The 26,040-nt window shown below is 38.7% G+C and overlaps 1 protein-coding gene and 1 non-coding gene across 6 annotated transcripts in view; both read right to left on the reverse strand.

Annotated features, from left to right (window-relative positions):
• Window positions 1-26,040, reverse strand: part of Btrc (beta-transducin repeat containing E3 ubiquitin protein ligase) — a 184,102-nt gene that overhangs the window by 144,249 nt on the left and 13,813 nt on the right. The window lies entirely within an intron of this gene.
• LOC117285334 lies at window positions 16,783-16,889 on the reverse strand. Its single transcript, XR_004516337.1, has one exon. It is a non-coding gene; the product is annotated as a U6 spliceosomal RNA (small nuclear RNA).

Below are 26,040 nucleotides of genomic sequence, written 5' to 3' on the forward strand. Positions count from 1 at the left end.
AACAACTCCTAGACGATACAAAGAAAAATAACATAAGACTGATAGGAATTCATGAAAAAACAGGAGAAATACAAATGACTTTAAAAAAGCTGTTCACAGAATTAATGACAGAAAACTTTCCAAACAGAGGGGAGGAATTTGACATTCAGATAACTGCGGCATACAGGACCCCAACTAGCTACAATCAAAAAAAATCTACACCTAGACATATAATAATCAAGATCCCAGAAACCCAACAGAAGAACAAAATACTACAAGCAGTAAGAGAAAAGAAACAAATCACATACAAAGGAAAGCCCATCAGAATCACAGCAGACTTTTCAACACAAACCCTTGGGGCAAGGAGAGCCTGGAATGAGATATTTCAAGTACTAAAAGAGAACAACCTCCAACCTAGACTGATGTATCCAGCAAAACTCTCTTTCAAAATGGATGGGGAAATAAGACACTTCCACGACAAAGAACACCTGAGAAACTACATGAATACCAAACCAGCACTACAAGCAATTCTAAACAAGATCCTAGAAAAAGACAATGAAGGCAACAACACCATGAGGCCCAACAGAGCAAATCAAATAGGCAAGGCAAGAAATTAAAAGGAGAAGGTGAAAAAGTAAAAAGAGTCAACAAAAGGCCAATAACATGTCAATAATAAGTCAGTACATATCAGTTATAACCAGCAATGTCAATGGCCTCAACTCACCAATCAAGAGAAATAGACTGGCAAAATGGAATAAGAAGCAAAATCCAACAATATGTTGTATACAAGAAACACACCTAGTGCAAAAAGAAGCCCATAGACTGAAAGTGAAAGGATGGAAAACAATTCTCCATGTGACAGGAGCCCAGAAAAAAACAGGGGTAGCAATCTTATTTGCAGACAAAGTAAATTTCAAACCAAAACTGATTCTATTATTATTGATGTAGGATGGTACTGTATCATACCTCTATGAATGTAAAATATCTTGTACCTGCTTTATGATACATAGTAGCGACCGTGCTTTATCAGAGCTACATTTAATGATATTACTCTAGAATGTTCTCTTTCCAGATGATGATTAAGATGCTAATAAAAAAAATGGTGCCAGGTACCACAACAGCAACAGAACTTTGCTGTTTTCTGGATATTATTCTTTTCTTTGTTTTGTTTTGTTTTGTTTTTTTTAACGCAATGTGTTGAATGTCTATAATTTTGTTCAGATGACTGCAGAACCTGGAAAAGCTGTTGCTGCTATCGATGCATAACATACTGCTATTATTAGTCTTTTAATATAAATATATATATATACATATATATATATAAATTGAATTTTGGGAAACTTTAATGGTGCTGCCAATTTTGGAAAAAGTCATCCCAATTTACTGTGTTGAGTTGGCACTGTACAGAAATGGACAGCCATATTGGTCTAGAAATGTTTATTTTTTTATTTTTTATTTTTATTTTTTACTTTTTTTTCCATGTGTACAGGGGTAACACATCGTACTAAATATGTAAAGTCATATCTAGGCAGGTTTGATTACAGAAACTAATAAAGAATTCTCTAAATAATGAAAAAAAAAGAATAAGATAAGACTATAAGAGCAAGAAGCAATTTAAATGTGTGAAGGGACCATTTTCATCTCCAGAATTGAGGATTATTTTAGTGTTACATCATTGCCTTTTCTCTTTTACTTTCCTTTTTAGTTTTATTTTTAATGTTCATACAGAGATTTCTTTAACTGAAATACCAAATAGTTTCTTTGGTGTGAAAAACTATAATAGCACACAGGATCCTAATGAGATAATTAATAATGTGAAATAGGAAGTAAAGGGCTAAAGGTATAGGGAAAGTGGGAAGGGTGGGGGAAAGGTAATAAGGGAGAGGAAAAAAATATGAGAAACTGAAAAAATGGAAATAAAGTGTTTGTAAATGGGGAGGGGAGGAGGGAGTGAAAGGAGGGCAGGGACAAGGGGAAAAAATGAGAATCAAGACCTACTATGTAAAGGTACAGAATCCCAATGATGAATGTAACTGTACTGTATACCTAGATTGTACCAATAAACTCAATGAAAAGAAAAAAAAAAACAAAAATTTTATCAAATTTACTCAATAATTTTTCGGTGCAACATCCAATACAGAATGGAACGTTATAATCTGGACAGTAGTATCTAGTCTCTTTCAGAATTTTTTTTGCACTACTGTCTTTCTTCAAACAACACACTTTTACACCATCATATTGTTTTTCTGCAGATGTTATAATTTCAATAAAATGCCCAACCATTAAACGCAAGGGTGAAGATGTTGATGATGGTTCTGAATAAAAAACCAAGCAAAACATAGTTGATATAAACAAACAAGACGTATAAGCACATCCCGTGCAAATAAGAATCGACTGATTGAAATGACGCCTGCCAGAGCGACACTAAGCACAGTCAGTGCACAAACCACTCCTTGCCCTAGTGGTTAAATCCAGAAGGGGCAAGTTCATGGAGAAGAAACAGACTGGAGGTTGCCTAGGGCTGGAAGCTTGGGGGTGATAAGCATGGCTGCTAACCGGTACAGAGCTCCTCCTCAGAATAATAAAGACCCTGCAACTTGAGTCTGATGGCGGTTGCACAACTCTGGGATCATACTAAAAACCAGATGCTGGGGTAAACTGTTCAGTGGTTAAAAATACCAAGGACAAAAAAAAAAAAGAGAAAAGAAAACCAAGGACAGAGCCAGGCATGGTGGTGCATGGTTATAATCTCAAGTATTGGGATGCGCAGGCAGGAGGATTGATGTGAGTTCGAGGCCAGTCTGGGCTTCACAGGAGGCTTGCCTCAACCCTCCCTGCCAAAATACCAAGGACACAACCCCAACATTATCTGCATACTAAAAAGAGGGAAAATTGCAACTGGCATCAAGAGATACCAATACCAAAATCATGGACCGGGGATTTGGCTCAGTGTTTCTGCCACCTGCCTCACAAGTGCAAGGACCCGAGTTCGATCCACAGTAACAAAAAATTAAAAAAAAACACACACACACAAAATCACAGATGTTAGAATTTAAGGACAAAGAGCAAACACTTAAACAAGAAAAAAGTACAGTATCAGAAAAGAAACAACAGATATAAAGAGGTGGCACACATCTGTTATTCTAACTCTCAAGAGGCTGAGTCAGAAGGATTCACAGCTCAAGGTCAGAATGGGAAACAGTAAATCAGAGGTCAGGCTGACTCCACCCTGTGGCGAATGCTGCTTAAAAAAAAAAAAAACACCAAACGGAAATCAAAGAAATGAAATTTTTAACTGTTTTAATGAACTGGACTTAACAGAATAAAGACTACAAACCAATATACCTTGTGATCACACAGGCAAAATCCTCAACAAAATCCAGCAACATAAAAAAGGATCATACACCACAATCAACTGGGTTAACCCTAGGAAAGCAAGGTGGCTGCCTTGAATCCAGAAGGTATGTATTCTAATGCCTGTTGCCAGGCACCTGGGCCTCGCTGCTCATTTTCCTTTTCCTTTCATGAAATATCCCTGCACCCTTAAAATAGTTGTCCCTTCTTGCTTAAAGCAGAAATGAAGCAGCGTTTCCTTGAAACAAAAAGTAAGTGATGAAGACAGAAATGTAACCGCAAAATAAGTGTCAGTTTCAGAATAGACCCATGGAAAGTACATTACAACGATGTCATCAATGCTTGAAAATAAATCATAAAATGAAAAAAAAAATAGAGATACACTGAATTCAAAACTGAAAAAGAAAAATGAATTCTAAAACCTTCCAAAACAACTTGGATTGACTCCAAAGTACTAAATAAGTCCCTGCCCTTAAAGAGATTATAATCTAACAGAAAAAAACATGAAATTTAAAAGAAATGTTTAGCCAGGTTAATGTTTATAAACACTTGCATATTAGATTAAGCAGGTATTACTAGTTTGATGCTGTGAGGCCACACAGGCTCTCACTATTCTAACAACCTCTGGTGTGAGCATGAAGAACAGTGAGATTATGAACTACAGAGAGGAGCGCAGCACCAGTCCAAGAGCGCAGACTCGTCCTCAAGCTAACCGCATAAGCCTGGAGCAGTTCACTAATATGTATGCACTTCAACTTCTTCATTGGTAAAAAAAGACAAACTGAACTATTTCCTACAGTAGCAGTTAAATTCTACCAGTTATTTGTTTATTTATTTTTGCAGTACTGGGGATTGAACTCAGGACCTTGCGCTTGCAAAGCAGGCACAGTGCCACTGAGCTAAATCCCCAGCCCTAAAATTCTACTGGTTTTGATTCAAGTCTATCTTCAATACTGCTAATAAAGATTTTAAGATAGGAATTATTGCTTTCACCATAAAATTTGAACTAAATGGATGAAAGTCCTTTTAAACAAGGAGAGGAAGGCTCCTGATACTTATTTAGAACTGTTAAAATTAAAACTTGGCTGCCTCCTAGTAAATTTTATTCATTATTATGTAACTAGTCAAATACAACAGTCTGATAAAGTAGAATTTTGAACAAACAAATGCTTTAAAATTCTAATAACAATGCGTAAGCAGTAAATTATTCTTACTTGAATTTCTACTGCTGTGTAGAGCAGGGTTACTTAAGTACATAATTACATGAGAGCCACACAACTTCCAAAGGAGCCATTCCAATGAATTGTGTAAACAATATGCTTTAAAAAACATAACCTCCTCATATATGAATTTAGATTTACCAGATATGGAGTAGCTATGTACCTGTGAGACTAGAACCCTGTCTTAAAAAGGCCTTCCTAATTATGAATGTACCAGAGAGACTAAAATGACCCAAAGCAAATTAATACAGACATTTTTTCATAACTTTCTATAAAAACACTTTCACTATTCTGCTTTAGGACAGAAAACAAAAGATCTTAAAAGTCATGGCACAAGATAAGAACTCACACGTACAACAACCCAATTTTTAACATCAACATTCTGTTTTTGTTAACTGCCAAATACTTGTGTTTTTCTTCCCCGCCCCCCAGTACCAGGATCGAACTCAGGACCTGAAGCTTGCCAGGCAGGCAAGGCACCACTAAGCTACATCCCCAGCATCTTTCATTTGTATCAATACAGTAAGTTATCTGAGTTTTGGCTATTTCACTGTAAGACTACTGAATTTCACAGAATAATATAAGAACAGCGTATTTTGGGGGAGAGGGGTTGAGACAGAGTCTCACTATGTAGTTGAGACTGACCTGGAACTCGCTATGTAGCCAGGCTGATCTCGAACTCTCACCGATCCTCCTGCCTCAGCTTCCCAAGCGCTGGGATTACAGGCGTGAACAGTGTATTTTTTTAAATCACATAAAATATTTAACAGTAGCAGGCAACAGGGTATTATAACAAGGCCTAGAAACCACGTTTTCTACACCAAAAAAGTCAAATTTAATATTCATATACAGGAAAGCAACTAACTTAATAAACAAACATACATATATTTTTTCAAGCGGTATCTTTATGCTCACCATAACAGAACAAAAAAGATATTCATTTACACTTTATTTGCCACAGTATTTAAAAACAAAAACAAAAACCACCTGATGTAGCCAGGCATAGTGGCTCATGCTTATCATCCCAGTACTTGGGAAGCTGAGGCAGAAGGACTGCCATGAGTTTGAGGCTAGCCTCAGCTAAATACGGAGTTTGAGGCCAGCCTGAACTACACAGCAAGACTCTGTCTCAAAGAAAACAAAAAACAAACAAAAAAACCTGACGTTAAAAGAGAATTTCTATATTTTTGAAGTGCTTGTTTTCTTGGTAACAGTAAAACTGCAATTACTCAGGTTAGGTTTTACAAACTCACTAACCTGTAACTGAATGTAAAGGCCTTTAAATTATGCCACAGAAAGAAATATGTGGTTATACTGGAATTTCACTGAATTAAATTCAAGTCAAATTCCATTATAATAAGCTCTAAGGACTATCCAAATTCTTTTACTGCCCTAGAATTTATTGCGTTAAATATTATTGGAAATAACTAGGCCACCTACCAGCTGAGGCCTGGGAATCATGGATTACATAACAATTTTTGATTATGTGGAGTTGGCCTATACTCAAATTTAAATGATTACACAGTGCTCACTTAAGACTTCATGTAATTTCTAAGGGCAAGGAAAAGGGTGATGGGAAGGAGGAAAGGGAAGACAAAAGAAAAGGAGGGAAAACAGAAAAGATCAAAGCTTGCTTTTAACCAGAACACAAACAAGTGAGCAAGCTTTCCCCTCTGGTGAAAGGCAGTGGAACGCTCCAGCCAGGCCTCCCATCCCCGTGCACCCACATATCTGTTCAGAGAAGTTGCTAGAGCTCCATGAAGGCTGGTGGTGTCGTCTTCACAAGCCGCATCCTCCACAAGGGCTGGCTGCCACCTGAGTACTGGGAGCTCATCCACACTCCCAGGCACAGACAGCAGCGGGGACACACACACACACCCCACCATCTTCTCCACACACACACACACACACACCCCACCGTCTTCTACACACACACACACACACACACACACACACACACACACCCCACCGTCTTCTTCCAGAGGCTCTAGGCAGAACTATCGAGCTTCCTTCTCAAGGACATCACACACACCCCCCCCTCTCCCACACACACACACACACACACACACACACACACACACACACACACCCCCCACCGTCTTCTTCCAGAGGCTCTAGGCAGAACTATCGAGCTTCCTTCTCAAGGACAGGGCACACCACTCAACAGCACATTCAGTCTCCCAGCCCTCTTGGGTATGCCTTCATTTAACTTTTGGGAAGGAATAAAGAAAATCACTAGCTCATTAGAAAGAGAATAAGAAAATGGTTTCACAGCTGGGATTACAGGCTATGAAATCAATTTCTGGGCCAGGGATTTAGCTCAGTAGCATGTGTCTGCCTTGCAAGTGCAAGGTTCCAAGTTCGATCCCTGGTACAAAAAAAGAAAGCCAATTTATGTCCAAGAAAAATCAACATTAATATTCAGATTCTGACTGAAAATACTTAAAAGGTTACCTAAAAGCCTATTCTAAGTCAGTCAATATTACTTCTCATGACACTAGTTCACATTAGTTTTCAACTATAACACAAGAATATTTTAAATATAAAAACTTCCCCCAAAAGATATAAATATAAAACCTCTACCAGTGGGCAAAAGGTAATATATGACATGGCATTAGTGTAGGCAGCTCATGCTCAGGGAATATTCAATTATTTGTAATTAAATGTCAATGAAAATATGCGAAGTTAGACATGAGGTTTTTGCGGGGGGTTAGTTTTTGGAGACAGGGTCTCACTGTGTAGTTGAGACTGACCTGGAACCCATAGGCTGGCCTTGAACTCACAGCAATCCTCCTGCCTCAGCCTCCTGAATGCTGGGATTACAGGCATGTGCCACCACACCCAGCTAGACTTGAGGTTTTGTGGCTATTTGTATGTAGCGTGTGTCCAGGCTTGTAGAACCCCACAGACCTCCTCCCCACTGGCACTATAAGCGGCTCTTAAACCCTTCACACATTCTCCCTGGGCTACCTACACAGCACCAACCAATCAACACATCAACATCCTCACCCAGGGTGCCCATCCCAGCACTACAAAACCTGTGCGAGCAGCCAGCTGCTGAACAAACTCAGAGCTTTCATCAGCTTTATTCCCAACACTTTTCACCTCCACCAGGATGAAACCTTTTTCTCTGAAGGTTGACTAGAAGTTGGAAAAGAAATGGTGGCATGTAAAATAACACAAAAGCTTTGAGTACAGAGGAAGTTCAAAGAAGCTAAAATCAACTTCTTTATACCTACAGGATGCTTAGCATTTACCATCAAATCCATTCAGTCATATGCAATTATAATGCTGCAATTGATAACTTTACATCGTTACATTAGATATTTAGGTTACAGTTTGCCACTTAAAGACTAAAATAATAAAAGAGGGTATAAAAAAGAATGAAATCATGAAAACTAAGTATGGGCTGAGAAATGGGAAAAAGACAAGAGAAGAGGAAAATATTACTTTTTAAAATTATTACTTTTTATTTCATTTTCAAGAACAAAGTTTTCTCCGATTTCTTTCTAAATTTGTTAAGAAAAAAATCTTTATTCACAGGCTTTTATGTAGTTATTACATTTTTCTTTCCTTTATGCCATCATGATCAGAGGCAATAAGAGTGAATTGAAACTATAATTAGAAAGGACAGAGATCTGTCTATATATAGTGTTACTAGCAACTTGTGGAACCAGAAGGATTTAACTTTTGGCTAAAACTAATCCCCCCACTATTTATTTCCAGAGGACTAAAGCTGCAATACATCCTTTCTAGACTAGCTTTAATCACGTTCACAATGATGTTGCCATGACAACAAGATACAGTTTATCTGTGTTTTCATTTTCCCCATTTGAGTTGCCATAACAACATAATCATTCTACTTTTCTCCAACATGTAACAACTTTCAGGATTATATTCTTAAGGACACTGGATTTCCTCATGAAGAAAACAACACAATTTATATAAGAATTTTAATGAAATATGTAATACCCAATTTTAAATCTTTTGGGAAGAGTTTCTTTCAGGAGGACTTTGATTTTTTTTTTATTGTATCAAAACAAAGCTCAACCTTGATAATTGCTAAAATCTAAACACTGTTCACCAGTACTAGTGCCTGATTTTTGTACAGACTTTCCCAAGCACAAGTCAGTAATTCCACTGTAATTATGAACTGTGGAAAAGCATCCATTAACACTGGGTCTGGGTAGAACAATCAAGACTAAAGACCACTGTATACCACATACTCTATTGTGGTGATCCAACATCAGCTGTTAAGAGTACTACAGAAAAAGTAGCGGGTTTTGTATTAACTTACATTTTAAATTCTTTACCTCACATTCAAGATTCTTCTGTGGTAGATGAGTCCTACATAAGCATGCCTGCAGTCCCAGTGCTAGGGAGGCTGAGGTACAGGATCATTCAGTGAGTTCAAGACGAGCCTGAACTACACAGGAAGACCCTGTCTCAAACACCACCAAATAAATATGAAGTTCTTTTTTTTTGTACCGGGGATTGAACTCTGGACCTTGCGCTCGCGAGGCAGGCGGTAGAACCACTGAGCTAAATCTCCGGCCCTACCACCAAATAAATAAATAAGTACATAAATTGAGTATTTATAAAATCTTTCATAGAGAAGATAAAAAAGCAACTAATGTTCAAAATGGGCAGTATAAAAATTTTAAAGTACTTTGGCTACTGGATCACTACATCTGTTACTAAGATTCATCTTGGAATATATGAGCACAGAAAGCATTTATTTAAACAATTCTCAATTGGTACAGCCCTAAGTTGTACCATATTTGCTATCACAGAACTCTGTATGCAAGAGGTTATCTTTTATAGCTTTTATCACTAAGTTCAGGTTATCTGATCAGGTAAGAAAGATAAATTTAAAACTTCCTTCTCCTATATAAATAGCCATGATTATACATACACATTTACTGCTTACAAACAAAACATGAAAATATTACTAGTATTTTTTTAAAATAGTAAATGTTACAAATTTCCCCCTTTGTTTCCTAGGCAAATAAAAGATTATTTATACTATTGCAGTATTTTTACAGGGTAGAACTAATTTTCACACATTAATACAAAAAGACATTTTGGTTTTAATGAAAGCTAATAAATTTTATAGTATACAGTAAACTGAAAAATATAATTTAACCAAACCTGAAAATTAAAAAACAAATTTCAGGTCTTGCATATTTTCTCAAAATCATCTGTTTTTTTAAAAAAACCAGCCGGGTGTGGTGCACGCCTGTAATTTCAGCACTCAGAAGGATGAGGCAGGAGGATCACTGTGAGTTCAAGGCCAGCCTTGGCTACGTAGTTCCAGGGCAGTCTCAACTACATAGTGAGTCATCCCCCACAAAAGAACTAAAAAACCCACTGCTCTTCCAAAATCTAAAACAATGTAACAGAGGGGAATTTGTATATATTAAGAGCAAAATAATGTTAGATTACAACAGTGTTCCATCTCTTTCCAAGCCTGCTTTCATCACTCTCAGTGAGGCCTCTACTCTTTCACGCAAAATGCCACTTTGTTATTTTTAAAAATTGTTTACTGTCTATATGTAGTGGACATTTTGTCTATGCAGACATTTTAGGTATACAATACAGTTACATTCATCATTGGGATCTTGTACCTTTACATGACTTATCTTGGTTCTTATTTTTCCCCATTCCCAGCCCTCCCTTCAACCCCTCCACCCCCTTCCCTGTTTACAAAGACTTTGTTTCCATGTTTTTCCTTTTCTGTTTTTTCCTTTTTTACTGTTCCCCTACTCCACCCACTTCCCCTACTCTTTTAGACCTTTTCTTCCTATTACACAATACCAATTATATGCAAAATGCTACTTTGCAATGACATCTAAATTAGCTGAAAGTGACAGATCCTGGCTGTATGCAAGATCCAGTTCTAGTACAGGGCAACAATGTGAATTTACGTGCTAATGCTGTTGGAATGATGCAAAACTGGATGTTTGTGATGCACTTTGACAGGACCGTAAATTACTTGTACACTGTCCACATCATTCTTGGGAGCTACTACGATACATCTAGAACACCCCCGTTAAGAGAGCCTGTGGCCAGTTCTCCAGGGCTGTTCATGAGGAGATGTGTGTCTGTGTTACTGCTGTTACACCTGCTGAAACTCACTCACTGGACAAAGTGCTATTCCTACCCTGATCTGAGTTATCCAGCCACACACTCCATGGGGAATTGCAGGTTTCTAGGACAAGCCCCACCACCCCTTCTCTCACGAACATGTTAAAAGCCAGGCATGATGTTACATGTCAGGAAGCTGAGGCGGGAAGATCACCAGCAGTTTGAGGCCACCCTGGGCTACATAGTAAGTTCATGACCAGCTTGAACTAGCACTGTGGCATATGCCTGTGGTGACAGCTACTTGGGAGTCTGAGGCCGGAGGCTCCCTTAGGCCCATGCATTCAAGATTGGCCTGGACAACATAGTGAGAACACCGCATCAAAAACCTTTTAAAATTTAAAGTAACAGGACCAGGGATTTAGATCAGTGGCACCGCGCCCGCCTTGCAAGCACAAGGTTCTGAGTTCAGTCCCCAGTACTCAAAAAAAAAAAATTTTTTTAAAGTAATAATAATTGGACAATTTTAAAAATAGTGTGTTATATCCTGGTCAGTCTGCTAAGAATTTTAACCTTTTGCTCTCTCTCTCTGGCCTAGGTAGGGCCTTCTTCCCCCCTCCCCTCCAAGAGTAAAAGGTAGTTTGGTTTTATTTTATTCACAACTAGTCAATCTGCGACTGTATTTTGTTTTGCTTTTCGTAACAAAGCAGAAAGTGGAAGAACCTGCTTTTCTTTCTTTCTTTTTTCTTTTGGGGGGAAGGGGTGTTTGAGACAGGGTCTCACTATGTAGTTGAGACTGACCTGGAACTCACTATGTAGCCCAGGCTGGTCTCAAACTTCCTGCCTCAGCCTCCCAAGTGCTGCAATTACAGGCGAGCACCACCATGCCTGGCCAGAACCTGCTTTTCTCTGATAGCAGACTACTGACTTTTTTTTTTTTTTTGGTACCGGGGATTGAACTCAGGACCTTGTGCTTGCAAGGCAGGTGGTGGAACCATGGAACTAAATCCCTGGCCCTTTTTTCTTTTGAGACAAGGTTCAGGCTGGCCTTGAACTCACTATGTAGCCCAGGCTGGCCTCGAACTCATGGTGATCCTCCTGCCTCAGCCTCCCAAGGGCTGGGAGTACAGGCATGTGCTACCACAACTGGCCTGTCTTAAAACAGATAAAAACCCTAAACCAGGAATAAACTAAGGTACCCAGTAGAAACCAAAGTAAAATCCACAAGTCAGACAAGCTGCATGATGTAAACAGGATATTTTAAATGATTCCTGAGGGGTAAGATTTCCATATATACCTAAACTACCTATATGTCCTCTATCTATGAAGATATAAAATAATATCTTTATAAAGACTCCTATCAGTCATTGGCAATTAAATCTAAAAATTTCTAATCTCCAAACTTTTATTTGAAAATAATCATATTGGTATTTGGAACTTTCCAATTCAAAAGAATGATTATAGTGGCGGCCATAACCCTATAATCCCAGTACTCAGGAAGCTGAAGCAGATTACCACTAGTTGGAGGTCAGCCTGGGCTATACTAAGAGTTCAAGGCCAGCCTGCACTACATAGCAAGACCCTGTCTCAAAAAACAAAACAAACAAAAGAAGACCAGCCTGGGCTACCATCTCAAAAAAAGGTTATCTAAATACAATAAACTATAAACTGGTCCTTATTCAATTCCTTTTGTAAGTTCTTCATTACATGGTAGAAGCAATAGTGAACTATCATTTAAGTGGAAAACTGATCTAAAGACAGGGTCCCTATGACTACTTGGCTGTAATTCACACAGGCATTTGTTTTTTTACATTTACATTTGCCCTGAGGGCATAAACTATGCTTTGATACAGGAGCTTATTACAGAAGCATAAATACAATTTGCAATTTATGAATCAATAACTGAAGATACTTAGGGTGGGTGCTAGAAATATTTTCTGAAGGGTTAAAGGGCCACTGCTCTAGATAGCAAGTTTCCTGGACTAATTTTTAAAGAACTTAGTAGATTTTTGTAAAATCTCTGAATCAGTGCCAACTGATAGCTGATGAAAACGGAGCACTTTGTGAAGGCTGAACTAAGAAAATGAGACTGTGCTAACAAAGGCAAATATCACATGGTGACTCAGAAAATGTACTGACCTAAAACACAAAATACAAAATTATTAGGTAGATAGTAATCTATTTTAGCATTATACAACTCTGATAGTAAATTAGGTCTCTTGGTTCCAAAGGTAACCAAACTTTATATATTCTACAGTAATAAATTTTTAAAAAGCAGTTTCCCGGGGCCGGGGATTTAGCTTAGTGGTTCCGCCACCTGCCTCGCAAGCACAAGGTCCCGAGTTCTATCCCTGGTACTAAAAATAAAAAAATAAAAACAAACTGAAGTCCATGTACCAAGATTATTCAATGGCACAGCAAAGCTAATGGATGATATTGTCCGATTTCCTACCTACAGGGACACAGGCAGGACTGGCAGCATGTCATCAGCCTCCTGTGTCCACACAGACAGCAGAGCAGCACGGGTAAGCGACTGCACACTGCTGACCAAGCATCACGCACTGGGATACGTGAGGCCAAACACAAAACTTACTCTTAGAAGGTTTAGAAATAACAGACGAATGGAAAGGGCATCTGCTTCACATACGGTGCTTAAGAAGGTGACATTTAAATTGACACACACAGATATAAGAAGGAGTCCAGCAAAACTCAGGGTTGGAGAAAGCAGGAAATGAAAAGGCCTTCCAGTGGTTTTTCAGGAGTTCTGTGAAAGGCCAGTGTAAATTAGCTATAATGGAGAGAAGTACTGACATGACATATTCAAAAGTGTAGGCAGAAAGGTCCAGATCTGCCTGGCAAAACAAAGTTTGACTACACATAGCCTAAATGCAAAAGCAAAATACAGTACTGAGAAGTTTTAAATTTAGATTTTTTTTTTTTTTTTTTTAAAGATTGCTCGCAGCCCTTGGGAGGATGAGACAGGAGGATCACCGTGAATTCCACCCTGGACTACAGTGAGTTCAAGGCCAGCTTGAACTATATAGCAAGACCCTGTCTCAAAAAAAAAAAAAGATTACTCTGGCTACCCCTATGGAAACTGGACTTAAAAGGGGAAGCAGTTGCTACATTTAGACATAAAAAGGCATTATAATAACAAAGACAGATTATGGCAAAAGAGAGAAATGGATAAAGGGGATGATCTGGGAAACAGAATAAATATAATCTAGTGATGGGTTGGACATCATGAAAGGAAAGGGAGGAGTCAAGAAAGATCCCACATCTGAGGCTTTAGTTTCCCAGATATGGGGACAGAAAGATGGAAACACATACCCACAACCCTAGGCGACATGGTGAGCTGAACATATTCTATATGAAGTGAGAGGTCAGAGAGGATCAACAGGAGATCAGTGGCACAGTAGCGTCATCAGCATGCATACAGGATTTCAAAGTCACAGGAGGAAGAAATATGTTCATATACACACAAACTAAGTACAAACAGGAAGGAAGGGGCCCAGGCCTACGTGCCAAGAAACTCACATTCTGAAGGTTTGTCCAAGGGGCAAGTACTTAAGTGTTCAGGCTGGATGAAGTGTTCTTCATTATGTCCTACTCCCTCTTAACAATGACACAGAACAAAGCTATCATCCCTAGCCAAAGAGTCTCAAATTTTAGTTGTTAGGTTTCATGCTGGGAATTGAACACAGGACATGCTAAGCCATACCCTCTTAGACCAGCACTCAATTTCTGGAACAACTTCATATTTTGGTTTCTATGAATAATTCACTTGAACTGTAGTTATTTTGTTTGCCTGTACATACTTGTTTTTGAATTTGACAAAGCTATCTGTAAAATTCCTGTGAAGATATAAAAAGCCATAAATTGCCAAGAAGAAAATACAGCATGAGCATTTAACTAGAATAAGCAAAGGCTCATTCTGAAGATATGTAAGGCTGTACAGTGCTGACACAGGCATAAACAGCACAATGAGTCCAAAAATAGACCAATACACACAAGGCAAGGTTTACAACAGAGAGAACATTGCAGATTGGTGGAGAATTAATATTCTTCTAAGAAATGATGGAGGCCATCAAAAATCCATATGGAAAAAAAATGAAATGGACTCTCTTCCTCACATCAAACACAAAAATCAATTATACAGCCAGAAATGGCACACACCTGTAAGTGCAGCCCTAAGGAGGCTGAGGCAGGAAGATTGCCTTGAGTTAAAGGCCAGACTAAATATAATGAGACCTTGTCTCAAAAAACAAAACAAAAAGTTAATGCTGAAGAGACTAAAGTCTCTTTTTTTTCCTACCGGGGATCAAACTTGGGACCTTGTGATTTCAAGGCAGGGGATGGCACCACTGAGCTAAATCCCAAGCCCTAGAGACTACAGTCTTTAATGTAAAAAGGCAAAACCATAAAATTTCTAGACTAAGACTATTTCCATAATCTTACAGAGGGGACGGCTTTCCTAAAACAAGTCACAGAAGTACTAACTAAAAACACACATGTACACACATATTCACCTGTCAATCATAGACAGTGAAGGTGGGTGTGACACACACCCCTGTAATCCCAGCACTTGAGGCAGGAAGCCCCTGGGAGTTTCAGGCCAGCTTGGGTTACACAGTGAGTTCAAGACCTGTCTGAACTACACAGCGAGATCCTGCCTAAAATATATAAAGTAAAATAATAATAAAATAAAATAAAATAAAAGTACCAACCAAGCTTGGACTCTGGAAACGTGGACTCTAATGTAGGCTGCCATCACCCATGATCTTGAACAAGTCACACATGTCCTGTGTCTTCAACTGCTCATTTTCTATAAAGGTACTTCAGGATACTTTTTACTGATATCTCATAATTTTTCTCCCAGTGCCATGGCAATAAGATAAAATTCTAACCAAATCTTTTGGTTGAGTATACCCTTTGATCTAAAATGATCACAAACTACTCTTTCTTGAATCATCTAAGTAGGTAGATAGAATTCTCGGTGTTAATACCATAAGAGGAGGCAGAAAAAGATGATAAATGTTTTCTGGGTGTCTCAGAACTGCAGTGTAGAAATAACCAAATGTGCTGACAGTGTTTAAGGCTGACCTTGATTGTGCAGCTTGTTTCAAATGCTCCCAGATGTAAAGTGCATTCATTGGGGTAAATTGACCTTTTTGAGCATTTGCTTCGTCATACTTCATCATATTTCTTTATCAAAACTTATAAAAGTAGAAAGACCCTAGAAATATCAGTAGGATAGTAATCAAAGGACTTAACTGTACCAGATTTTAACTGTACTTTATATCCCTGACAAGTAAATTCCATCATCACAGATAAGCATAAATTGTGGCTGCTTGCCTGAGTAGCTAGAGGAATGAGACTATAAAGAACAGGATGTTCCAGGAGGATTTTTTCTTATAACCATCAGCCAAGCATCTCTGTACCACTTTCCCTGATACTACAAACAAACAACATCTTCACCATTGGCTTCTCAAAATGACATTTTATGATGCTCAGACATTACAGTCAGACCCTCACTAACACAGTCACAATTAGTTATGCTGAACTGATAATTAATATTAAGTGAAGTAAATAAGATACACAAGCTTAAATATCACATAGTTTCTCATAGGAGAAGCCTACTATATAAATAACATACAAAATCAGACAGACAATAGACAAAAAGGAAAAAATTTATTGTAATCCAGCATGGCCAATGTGTTTAAAAGTATACCTTGATATAGTAGTATAATTTGTGTTGTGTTTTACATGTTTTTTGGTTTGTTACTCTGGCTGTTAATCTGTATATATGATAATTAAAAATTTATAAAATAAGTAAAATAAATATGATGTTGAGAAAAAGAATGATTTTTTTTTTTTTTGAGACAGGGTCTCACTATGTATTTGAGATTGACCTGTAACTCACTATGTAGACCAGGCTGGTCTCGAACTCACAGTGATCCTCCTGCCTCAGCCTCCCGAATGCTGGGATTAGATTACAGGCGTGCACCACCATGCCTGGATCAAGATTTTTTAATTAATTAATTAATTTATTTATTTATTTATTTATTTTTGGTACCTGGGATTGAACTTGGGTCCTTGCGCTTGCAAGGCAGGCCACCGAACCACTGAGCTAAATCCCTGGCCCAAAAATATGGAATGCTTCACGAATTTGCGTGTCATCCTTGCGCAGGGGCCATGCTAATTTTCTCTGTATCGTTCCAATTTTAGTATATATGCTGCCGAAGCGAGCACTCAAAATTTTTTAATAAAAATACATTATAAACCAGATGTAGCTCAGTGGCACCCCACCTGCCTGGCAAGTACAAGGTCCTGAGATCAATCGCCAGTACCAAAAAAAATAAAAGCAACAACCAAAAAATTACTCTAGTTCAGGGATCCCAGCTATGGAGAGGATTCAAGGATAGATGAAACTCTTGAAATTGTGTACAAAATGTACATGACTGGGGAGAGGATCTTGTAGCATACAAAAGATTTTCAGTGAGGTCCACAACAACAAAAAAAGAAGGTTAAGAAATTCTGAATTATACCAGGCATGGTGTTACACACCTGTAATCTCAGAACGTGGGAGGCTGCGGCAGGAAGACTGCCATGAGTTCAACTCAGAACATGGGAAGCTGAGGCAGGAGGACTAACATGAGTTCAAGGCCAGCTTGGGCAACACAGTGAACTTACACAACAAGGAAAATATAGCCTGAACTACACAGCAAGACCCTGGCTCAAAAAAAAAAAGTTTGAATTAGATACTCTCTCTCCAGGTTTTTAAATTTATGACTCAAAGCAATTTTGGTGACATTTTATGTAAGAAGGGAAATAACAAACTTAGGAAAGACTTTGCTTTCTTCTAAATAAGTGCATTTACTCTTAATCTAAATTCAATAAAAATGAGTGTCATTTTATAATAAAAAATTTTCCCAGCACCAGGGGAGGCTGAGACCAGAAGAGTTGAGGTTTGCACCCAGCTGGAACAATTTAACAACTTATTTAGACCCTGTCCAAAATAAAAAGGGGGCTAAGGAGCTAGCTCAGGGTGAAGGCCCTAATAAAATAAAATAATTTTTAGGAATGGAGCGTGTAGTCATTAGCAGAGCACTTAACACGTACAAGAACCTGGGTTCCATGCCCAGCACCACCAAAAAAAGGTACTCTCCATGGTTTCAGTTTAGCAATCAAAACTTCAACAACGGGGACTAAGGGCATAGCTCAGTGGTAAGAGCACTTGCCTAGTATGGACAAGGTCCTGGGTTCAGTCTTCAGCACCTGAGGGAAAAATTCAATACTGGACTCCAATTTAAAATCTTCTGTCTCATGGTCAGTTTTATCTTACTACATTTCATGCCTCTCTACTCAAAATTTAACTACAACATGGCTGGGCATGGTGGTGCCTGCACTCAGGAGGCTGAGGAAGGAGGATCACCATGAGTTCAAGGCTAGCGTGGGCTACACAGTGAGTTCAAGGGCAGCCTGAACTACACAGTACAACTTTGGTTCACAGGAAGGAAGGAAGGGAGGGAGGAATAGGGAGGAAAAGGAGGAAAGAAAAGCAAACAAGCAAGCGAATGGCAGGGCAGAGGACCAAGGGAGGGAGGGAAAAAGCAACACAGGAGATTCACAGCAACTAATCACAAGGGTTCCAGTTTACTTGAGCCAACAAGATAAGAGGTTCCCCTTGTTTTAACTGTAAATAGCAATGTAACTTTTTGTTTGTTTGGTTTATGCTTTGGAGGTAGGGTCTTGCTATATAGAGGGCTGACCTCAAATTTAGCCCAAACTACATGGCATGTCTCAGCCTCCTCAGGACTAGGACTACAGGTGTGTGCCACCAGGCACAGCTATAAAGAAGTTTGAAGCAACCAATCAATTTCATTCTGTTTTTGCTTTCCTCAGCCCTTTTCTGTCTCTAAAGCCAGACACTCCTTGCTTAGTTCATTGGAACATTCATTCTATTTTATATAACGAACTATGGTCCAATTCCAGAATCACAAAAGCCAATTAACATCTTACAATCTGAACTAGACTATAGTAATTTTGTCTTTTGACAATACCTTTACAATGGAGAAATCTGATAAATACTTTAATAAAAAGACCAACCTTGGTATTACTAATAATGGAACAACTAGATATGTATGCAGTGTGATAAAAATATAGTGAATATTTATATTTTAAAATATTATGGTAAGACACACTGCCATTAAACCCCTCAAGATAGCCCTCCACAAGATACTCCCCCGTGTTTCAAACACACTCATCTCGCCATTCTTGCCACTTTCTGAAGCAGTCTGTTAGTCCTCTTTCACATCTTTCGTTGCACTGTTATGGCTGCCTTGATATTCTGAATTGATTCAAAATGTTTACTTTCCAGGGTCATTTTGACTTTGGGGAAGAGCCAAAGTCGAAGGACAACAGATCCAGTGAATAAGGTATATGAAGACACACTGTAATGTTTCTGTGAGCCTGCTCCACTGCATGGCACTCCATAGCAGCACTCGCTGTAATTATTACACCTCATAAAAACAATCAGGAATGGGCCGGGGATTTAGCTGAATGGCGCTGCGCATGCCTTGCAAGTACAAAGTCTAATTCGGTCCCTGGTACCAAAAAAAACAAAAAAGAAAAAGAAAAAGGACTCCAGAACTTCAGAAACTGGCAACAATGATGAGATGAGTGTGAGGAGTATTCTGAGGGGGATTAATGGCAATGTGTAACAAATTTTCTGTAATAAATTTTTTATTTAAACATCCACTGTATATTTAAATCATACCTCATACATTCTGATGCAATACACTATGAAACTACAACATATTACTGCCAAAATTTAACCTGAATCTAATCATGAAAAAAATAGGCAAGCTGAAATGAGGGATATTCTGTAAAACTATCACAGACTCAAAAAATGTCAATTTCATAAGTAAATATGTTACTGTTGTAAATGTTAAAAGACTGAAGACACATTGTATATAACTGTGATTGGACCCTACATTTAAAAGAGAAAAAAGGTAAAAGAACATAACTGGGACATTTTGAATATGAAGTAGATAGTAGAATAATAACATATGATTGGTATTAAATTTTCTGAGTGGGATTTTGCATTGTGGCTACAAGCAAGCACTTATAGTCTTAGAAAATACAACAGAAGCAGAGGTGAAATATCTGTCTGCAACTCAGAAGATTTTGAAAGAAAAGTATAGTTGTATGTAAAGAAAAACTATATGGAATGGTGGCACACCTACAGTCACAGTTACTCAGCAGGTTGAGGAAGGAGGATTGAAAATTCAAGGGCAGTTTGGGCAACTTAGACCGTATCTCAAAATAAAAAAGGCTAGGGATGTATGTAGCGCACTGGAGGAATACCTGGCTAGCATGTGTGAGTCCTGGGTTCAATCTCTAGGACCTCAAAAGGGGGAATAGAGGGGAGGGGAAGGGGAGAGAGGAGGGGAAGGAGAGGGGAGGGGAGAATTGCTGGGTGTGATGGTACATATCTGTAACTACCCCCACCCCCCACTCCACCCCCCTACTGCTTGGGAAGGTGAGGCAGGAGGATTGCAAGTTTGAGGCCAGCCTAGGCAATGTGAGACTCTGTCTCAAAGTTTTAAAAATTAAACTAAATTTAAAAATTAAAGGCTGTGGTCCAGGCATGAGGGCACATACCTCTAATCCCAGCACTTAGGAGGCTGAGGCATGAAGATCACCTCAAGTTCCAGGCCAGCCTGTGCTACATAGTGAGTTTGAGGCCAGCCTGAATTACATAGCAAAACTCTCGTCTCAAGGAAAAAAAAATTGCAGGTTGTAGATGTAGTTAGTGCCTGTTTTCAACATTTACACCACGAAAAAATAAAAATTTTTTAAATTTAAAAAAGAAAAGAAAAACTGAGAAGCCAGGCATGGTGGCACATGCCTGTAATCCCAGCACTTGGGAGTCTGAGGCAGGAGGATTGCTGAGTTTGAGACCAGCCTGGGCTACGTAGTGAGTTCCAGGTCAGTCTCAACCACACAGTGAGACCCTGCCTCAAAAAAAAAAGAAAAAGAAAGAAAAAAGAAAAACTGGTTCCAGAGTTGCATGCCTATAATTCTTGTGACTTGGGAGGCTGAGGCAGAAAGATCAAAAGTTTGGGTTCAGCACGAGCAATGGTGGAATGAATACCAGTTGCACCATTTACAGTGAAGAGTCTTCACAAGAAAGTGACTTACCCTCTCTGTACCTCATTTCCCACACTTACAAATCCAGATTGCAATACTACATACCTAATAAAGTGAGACAATCAAAAGAGTTAACATACATAATGCCTAGAATCCCTTAGAATACACACTGAACTGTATGTGCTGCCATTATTAGTTATATTATCACCATCACCACCCAAGGTCAGAGGGGTAAGCAGACAGTGAAGAAAGGACTTGAAACCAGGTCTGCTGGTGCCAACTCCTGTGTGAGATCCACCAAACCAATACTATGTCAATCACTTATACTTACACCAGGAAACAGAACAGTAACAGTGACAAGTATCATTACAAAAAGAATTTACATAAATATTTGACAGAGAACACACACCAGAGAAGTTTGCTAATTCAAAGAAGTTGTTAAACCAAGTCCATCTTTAAGAGAAACATAACCTTAGATGCTCACAGCGCTTTACAATTTCTCTCTGATAAACAAGTTGGTATTATCTCTGCTTTCCAGATGAGGAAAACAGTCTTGGAGAGATTCAAGAAATTTAAAACAATATCCTATGACTTCAGAAAGCAGAAGTGAAGAACTAGGTCTTGTTTTCACTATAGCACAAAGTTAAATTTACATTCTAACGTAACCTAAACTGATTACAAGGTATTTCAAAGAAGGCATACTAATAAGACAGGTAGAACACCGTCAGTTATAAACAAGACATCATTAGTCCATTCAACAAAAACAGATGTCACTTTGCAGAGCTTTGATACTTTTCTTAAATACCTCTGAAAACAAGGATCAAAAAATATGAACTCTTATAAAAAGGGCTTTATTGTATTTTTATAGCTTCTTACATACCTTATAAAAATCATTTTGTTAAATGTGAATGTCAGTTTTATTTTCGGTCCCTTTTTTCCTGGCTATTTACAAGCTCTGTAAGAATCATTCCTTAATTAAGTCTAAACATAGTTTTATATAAATGGATTCCTGGAAATAAAATGTTCAGACTTAAGAAATGATTGTTACAGAGATTGTAACAGGCAGTAAAAAAAGAATGCTACTTTAAACAAAGATTTCTCATTTTAATTAAAAAGATAATCATCAGAACATTCCTACACTTAACAGAACCATTTAAAGAAGCTTCTTTGGGAAAAAAAAAATGAGTATCTTGTCAGGCTTTCATATTATAATCTATAATATATTTAAATCAAAGTTTCCACTGATCTGATTGTAGGAATTTTATACTGCACCTACATTTTAAAGACACACTGAAAAACAACAGGTCCAAATACCATATGTATCATTCCTCATTCTTTTTTGTTTTTGTTTGTCTCAAATTATTTTCCTGAATAAGCAAATGATTCAAAATCACAGCTGAGCATGGTGGCTCACAACTGTAACCCCAGCACTGGGAGGTTGAGGTGGGAGGATGGCCACCAGTTCGAGGCCAGCCTGGGCTCCATAGTGAATTCAAGGCAAGCCTGAACTATGTAGTGAGACTTTCTCTCAAAAGAACCCAAAACAAATACTGCTGATCAGTCAGATATAAAAAGGTGGGGATGGGCCATGGATTTAGCTCAGTGGTTCTGCCGCCTGCTTTGCAAGTACAAGGACCCAAGTGTGACCCCCCAGTACCAAAAAAACAAAAACAAAAACAAACAAACAAAAAACAAAAATAAAATGGTGGGAAGAAAAAAAGAATTCTGATCTACACATCATACACAAAAATTAATCCAACAGATTGCAGATCTAAATGTAAACAATAAAGCCTACAGTCTTTAAGAGATATTTATAACATTATATTCATAGTAACATTATTCATAAAAGCCAAAAGTTAGAAACAGCCCTCAGTCTACACTTAAAGGTGAATGATAAATAAACCAGTACAAGGCCGGGGATTTAGCTCAGTGGTTCCGCCACGTGCCTCACAAGCGCAAGGGCCTGAGTTCAAACCTGGTACCAAACAAACAAACAGTGCAAGGGGTGAGAGGATGTAGTTCAGTGGTATAGTGTCTGTGTTCAGCACGCACAGATCCCTGGCATCAAGCCCCAGCACCAATCCCCAGCACCAAAAATCAACAAATACAAGATGTGCTGGCACATGCCTGTGTTCCCAGCACTCAGGAGGCTAAAGTAAGAGAACTGCACTGATTACAAAGTCAGCCTGAACTATATAGTGAGACCCTGTCTCAAAAAGCCAAAATAAATATATGATATTCACATACACTGGACTATTACTTAACCTAAGGTAAGGTGCTGTAACAATAAATAAGCCTGGAGAAGATAATGCTTAGTGAAATAAACTTGTCCCAAAAGAAAATGCTGCTTAATTCCACTTATGTAAAAGTATCAAAAGTAGTCAAATTCATAGAAACAACAGTGGTGCCATTAGCTGGGACGAGAGATGGGGAGAAGTTGTTTAATAACCATTTTGCGGGCCAGGGATTTAGCTCTGCGGTTCTGTGGCCTGCCTTGCAAGTGCAAGGACCCAAGTTCGATCCCCGGTACCAAAACAAAACATTTTGCACAATAAAAATTTGGAGAAACTGGTTAACAATGTAAATATGCCGAGTATTACTGAACTGTACATTTAAAAATTATTAAGATATCAAAATTTATGTTTTATGTATTTCTACTATAAGAAAATTTTTGTATAGGGGTGGCACTGGGCCTCTGCACTGGGCTACATTCCCAGTCCTCTTTATTTTCATTTTTGTTTGTTGGTGTGTTTATTTTTGGTTTTTGAGACAGAGTCTCACTAAGTTGTCCAGTCTGACCTCAAACTCACAACAACTCTCCTGCTTCAGCCTCCCAGAGTGCTAGGCTTACAAGCATGTGCCACCACTCTCAACTAAGAAAATTCTTAAAATAGAAAATGCTATTAAGTGATAACCGTAAAGAAAAAAATTAAAATGCCAAACTACATTTTAACAAAAAATTTTTTTTGGTTTAATCAGGGCCAAGCAGAAAAGACCTCTGAAAGGGGTGGGAAGATAAGACCAGCAGGCATCAGCAGAGGATATCAGAACCCTGCAGGTCTGGCAGGGAGATGGAAGATGTCCACGAAGCACCACAGCAGGCAGCCTGCAGGGCAACCTAGAGCAGGGAGGGGCCAGAGGGAGAATTGAGGAGGGTCTGCACGCAGAGGATGCTTGAGGACAGTGGGGAGAGAAACAGCAGGCACAAGAGGAAGGGTCACACACACGGGATGAACAGCTAAGAAAATACGCTGACAATAATCAGAGCAAAGCTACTGTCAGAAAAGAGTGGTACAATTATGGAGATCACTGAAGACTCCTGCACCAGTGGACTGAAACTGGAGACTTTAGCACTAACCATGAGTTTAAATATGTAGACAACGTGAAACAGCAATGTAGCCAGGCATGGTGGCGCATGCCTGTAATCCCAGCACTCAGGAGGCTGACACAGGAGGACTGATGTGAATTCAAGACCAGCCTGGGCTTCATAGTTAGTTCCAGGGCAGTATGAACTACATTGTGAGACCCTGTCTCAAAAAAAAAAATTGGTGGCGCATGCCTGTAATCCCAGCACTCAGGAGGCTGACACAGGAGGACTGATGTGAATTCAAGACCAGCCTGGGCTTCATAGTTAGTTCCAGGGCAGTATGAACTACATTGTGAGACTGTGTCTCAAAAAAAAAAAAACCAAAAAAACAAAACAAAACAAACACACAACAAAACAAAAAACAGCAATGTAAAGATATTTATGCATGTATGTATTTTTTAATGTGTTTATGTATTTAAACGCACGCTTACATACACATATTCCCCATCTCTCTCCAGTGAAAGGACCTGGGAAAGTCTAGTATCCTACATCCCAACAGCAACGAGCACACCTAATACCCACATGTGGACTTTTCCAAGTCATCTTCTACGAAGAAGAACCAGGGCTCCTGGGAGAAATCACTGATTTTAGGGATGCAGCAAAAAAAAAGTACAAGATGAGCCTGGAGTATCTTACAGAAAAGAAGAAAATGCTCAATGAAGGATGGGAACACATTGAGAACAAACAAAAAACAGGAAGCAGTTTGAAAGCATTCCCACTGGCCACATATGAAACAATTTTAGTATCAAAATAATGATAGCATTAGATTATAACCCATCAAAAAATAGGAATAAACCCGGTACAAGACTGGAAATCTCATGAACAGGATAGTTACATGATTTCACAACATACTAATCCCAACAAATGTGTACAATTACACAGAGGAAGATATTAATTACAAAATAAACTGAAAGATGACACTTTAAACGAAATGTTGAGAAAAATAATCATGTGTTACCTGATAGAAGGCATAAGTAAAGGAAATAAGTACCCTAACACTTTCGGGGTATTTCTGCCTAAAACACGTAACTTGCATGTAAACATTAACAGATAAATGTAAACTGAAGGACCAATTGACAAAATAACCAGCCTATCAACTTCGAAAGTCTTGTGGTCATGAAAGTCAAAGAAAGGCTAACAACTGTTTCCACATGACAAAGCAGAGAAACAAGACGCATGCATGCCATATGTGATTCTGGATTGGGCCCTTTTGTTATAAAGAACATTAATGGAAACCAGGCACAGTGGCACACACCTGTCTGTAATCCCAGCTACTCAGGAGGCTGAGGCAGGAAGTTTTCAAATTTGAGGCAGCCTGGGCAACAGTGAGATCTTGCCTCAAAAAATGAGGACTCAGAATGTAGCTCAGTGGCAGAGCGCCTCTGGGTTCCATGCCCAAGTACAGGGAGGAGAGACAGTGTCAGACATAGACAACACATATTAGGAACATATAAACTGGCAAAGTCTGAATGGGGTCTGAGGACTAAGCTTACATCTGTACTTTATCAATGAGAATTTCCAAATATGTGGTTATAGTACAGTAATGTAAAATGCCCATATTTGTAGAAAGTACACTTTAAAGTCTTTGGTGGTGGTAACAAAACAACTTACTCTCAAATGCTTCAGGAAAAATCTTACACCTGTACTTCACTTTTTTTTAAAATTTGGTACACACACTCACGTACACACATATACCCCAAGCCATCCAGGTCTGGGCATACACCAATGAAGGTAAGTAACCATCTTAATCCGGGAAAGACGGCATTAGCTTTCTGTGGCTGCTGTAACAGGTTACCACGCATTTACCAGCTTAAAACAACATAATTCTGTATGACATTCTGAGGTCTGGTTCAGTCTGAAGTGGGTCTCACTGAGCTGAAT

This window comes from Fukomys damarensis, unplaced genomic scaffold (assembly GCF_012274545.1).
Source record: "Fukomys damarensis isolate Sample0158 unplaced genomic scaffold, DMR_v1.0_HiC HiC_scaffold_8, whole genome shotgun sequence".
NCBI lineage: Eukaryota > Metazoa > Chordata > Mammalia > Rodentia > Bathyergidae > Fukomys > Fukomys damarensis.